At 50.6% G+C, this 3,700-nt stretch overlaps 1 protein-coding gene across 1 annotated transcript in view; it reads left to right on the top strand.

The window, feature by feature from the left end:
• Window positions 1-799: 799 nt before the first annotated feature.
• The window catches only part of PIWIL3 (piwi like RNA-mediated gene silencing 3), a 32,570-nt gene continuing 29,669 nt past the window's right edge, over window positions 800-3,700 (top strand). The window contains exons 1-2 of the mRNA XM_029921597.1: window positions 800-905; window positions 2,426-2,525. The gene's annotated coding sequence lies outside the window, so the exon portion shown is untranslated. The remainder of the gene's footprint in view (window positions 906-2,425; window positions 2,526-3,700) is intronic.

The raw sequence follows: 3,700 nt of genomic DNA, 5'->3' as shown, positions 1-3,700 counted from the left end.
CCTTTGAATAAGCCAGGTGCGCATCAAGGTCGGCCTCATTTGCGCCAGGAGGGAGGCGGTGCCGGAAGGGCCTGGGCGGGCCGGGTTGAAATAGAAATAAGGGTGGGTGCCGGCCGGTACCTGCTTGGCCGACTGTGGGAGCGTCCCGCAAGGCGGCCCGGCTGGTCCGGCCTCCCCTCGGTGACCGCGGCGACGTACAGGGCGAGTCCCGGGAAAGGCGGGCCCGTTCGGAGAGGCGCTTGGCGCTCTGAGCCCGCGGATGTCGGCGCTCAGGCGCTGCGCAGCTGGAGGAGAGGACCCCCGGCTACCGGGCGTGGAAGAAGGCAGCTAACACCCCACTCTCCGCCTAACTCCTGAGGAGGAAAGAAGGTGATTGTGTCCGTGCGGTGGGGGTCGGGGGCGGCAGCCCCGGCTCCGCGCGTCTGTGTGCGGCGGGGCGTGAACTCCGTGCGCACCTGACTCCTACAAGCAAGCAGGGGGACCCGTCGTGACCTGTCGCTTTGTGTGGGCGAGAAGCATCATACTCAATAATTTTCTGCAAATTTCCAAGAACATTTTTACGAGGTTCCCTTTTACCACAGGAGCCTTCTCCGACAACTTCGCAGTTACCGGTCTTTTCGGTGTGATTGGAAAGCACGTGTAGATAGGAACGGGCTGTCTTCTTCAAAGTCCTAGTTTGTAGGAGGTTACCTGGCAGCTAGGTAGAGAAATCTAACGTAACCGTGCCTTCTTCCAGGGCCAATCCCTTCCGGGGTCCTCACCTTCAGACAGCAATGTCAGGGCGGGCCAGGACCCGAGCCCGAGGCAGAGCGCGTGGTCGGGCACCCTCCCAACCCGCGCCACCTGGCGCCGCCCCCGAGCCACCGGGAGTCGCCGTGCCTGAGCCACCGGGAGCCGCCTCTGCAGTGAGTTCAACCCTGTTCAGTCTCCTTTGGGCAAAGGATGCTTTATCTTCCTCTACCGCTTCCCTCTCACTGTGCAAATACATTACTTTCAACCCAAGCTGATGGAAAGGTTTCTAAAGCTCTTGGCCCTAGCCAATGACTCCTCTTTGAAAGTGACTTCAAAATAGGCAACTAACACCCCACAGCTCCTAATTAGCCCTCCCAGACATGTCCGGCTGGCTTCTTTTGAAGAAGCCCCATTCTGCCAGTTGCTCAGGCTAAAGTCTTTGGATCCGCCCTACACTCCCCTCTTTACCCCAAATCCTTCCTTCACACCAACAACCAGGAAACACTGTCATCTCCCAATTCTCGAAAGAGTATTCGGTAACTGACAATGTGTCACCACCTCTGTTACTACCTTTTAGTCCCAGCCACCAGCGACCCTTGCTGCACATGGCAAGTGGTCTCCCAACCGGTCTTTCCCTCTGCCTGTTTCCCGGCACAGAACCAGATAAATCGGTTCACACAGTTCCTCTGCTCAGTGCCATTAAGGGCCTCATTTTCTCAGTCAGGCACATTCTTTTTTTTTTTTTTTAATAGCTTATTGTCAAATTGGTTTCCATACAACACCCAGTGCTCTTCCCCACAAGTGCCCTCCACCATCACCACCACCTCTTTCCTCCCTCCCCCTTCCCCTTCAACTCTCAGTTCATTTTCAGCATTCAATAGTCTCTCAGGTTTTGAGTCCCTCTCTCTCCCCAACTCTCTTTCCCTCTTCCCCTCCCCCTGGTCCTCCATTAGGTTTCTCCTGGTCTCCTGTTAGACCTATGAGTGCAAACATATGGTATCTGTCCTTCTCTGCCAGTCAGGCACATGCTTTAAGATGGGCTCCCTCCTGGGATACACCAGAGGCGCAGTTGGTTAAGCCTAGGCTCAGGTCATGATCTCATGGTTTGTTTGTCTGAGCCCCAAGTCTGCTTTGGATCCTCTGTCTCCCTTTCTCTGCCCCCCCCCGCCCCCACTTATGCTCCCCCCCCTCAAAAACAAACACTAACAAAAATGGTCTCTCTCCCACCCCCTCTCTGACTTCTGCTTCTCTACCTGGTGCTCACCCTGCTCCAGCCACAGCGGCTACCTTGTTCTTTCTTGAACGTTTCTACCTGAGAAGATTGGCTCTTTCCTCTACCTCTGGCTTGTATGACCTTGTGACTCACTCTCCTCTTTCAAGTCATGATTCGGTGGCAACTTGTCACTGAGGCTCTGCCTTGTCCCCCATTAATCCCACCAGCCCCCTCACACCCCACCTTCCAGTAACACCCAGTTTTCTGTACTTTGCTTTGTTCTACATTTCATTTCCTTAGCAATTAACACCCTAACCTGTTGAAATCCTTACTTTTATTTTCTGTCACTGGCCTGTGAGCCATTACAAGGGAACGTGCTTCAGCCCTGATCGTGCCTGGCATGTAGCAGGCAAGCCGTTTTTGGAGGATGAAGAAACACCGTTGCTATTGCTCTTTGTTTCTGTCTCCTAAAACATGCAGACCCAACAAATTCCGCCTAGCCTCCAGCCGCTGCAAGCAGAAAGTCTCGTGGTCAGGCGCCCAAAACGAAGACGACCAAAAAGAACACCTCAGCCTTCAGGTAAAAGAAGGAGAAGGATATGAGGGATGTTTCAAAATGAGGGTGCACCGCAGTGATAAAACTCGAGGCGGAGGCCTCAGGATGCTCATGAGGTTTGGCGGGATGCGAAGAGCGTACAGCTTGCAATGATTTTGATTTCTGCAATGGATCGTCTGTCCGTGTTTATTCCTCCTCTATTTTAACGTTTATGGAAAAGAAACGGAGACTATTATCACTCAGACTAGTCAACTGTTCAAAAGAATTGCTTTTCAGACGTAGACAGTGCATTTGTATACAGTCACTCCAAGTTAACTAAGAAACCTAGAAACATTACTGTAAATCACAGCATGGAATGGTTCGGCAGCTCCTTGGGCATCTCGGCATTTACCTGCCTTGTGTTTTCACAGGTGAAAGGTTAGTACGCTGGTGAGCATGTAGCCTAATACTGATTGCCAAGGATTTGGCTGATAGAATTGCATCTCAAAGCTGATTCTCTGGTTTGCCAATTCAGCTTTAAGTTTTTATTAATTACGGTGAGAATACTTCACATGAGGTCTACTTTGTAACATAGTTTTAAGTATACAAGACAGTAGTGTTTGCTGTAGGCACAATGTTCTATGGCAGTTATCGAGAACTTGCGTAAGGGAACTTTTCCACCTGTTGATTAGCAACTCCCCATCCCTCCCCTCCCCTCCCGCTAGGAACTGCACCCTTCTACTCTCTGCTTCTGTGACTTTGACTATTTTATGTGTCTCCTATTAGTGGAATTATGCAGAATCTGTCCCGTTTTAGGACTGACTTATTTCACGTAGCATGGTGTCCTCAAGATCATGTCTCCTATTGCAGGATTCCCTTCCTTTTTTAAGGCTGAAGGATATTCCTTCGTGTGTATATACCATATTAACTTTATCCGTCCATTCATTGGTGGACCTTTGGGTTGTTTCCAGGGCTTGGCTATTTTTAATAGGGCTGCAGCAAACACAGCTCTTCAAGATTCTAGTTTCTATTTTTGAAAGACTCCTCCAGATGTGGGGCTGCTGGATGGGTGGTTGTACGGTTAAGTGTTGGGGAATCGCCGTACTGTTTTCCATAGCAGCTGTGCCGCTTTGTATTCTAAGAGGGTTCGGACTTCTCCACATCGTCACTAACACATGCTGTCTTTTTTTTTTTTTTTTTTTTTTTTTTTTTTTTTTTTT

The sequence above is a fragment of the Suricata suricatta genome, chromosome 14 (genome assembly GCF_006229205.1).
Source record: "Suricata suricatta isolate VVHF042 chromosome 14, meerkat_22Aug2017_6uvM2_HiC, whole genome shotgun sequence".
Classification (NCBI taxonomy): domain Eukaryota; kingdom Metazoa; phylum Chordata; class Mammalia; order Carnivora; family Herpestidae; genus Suricata; species Suricata suricatta.
Note: the sequence above shows the minus strand (reverse complement) of the source record. Positions and strands in the feature narration are given on the sequence as shown.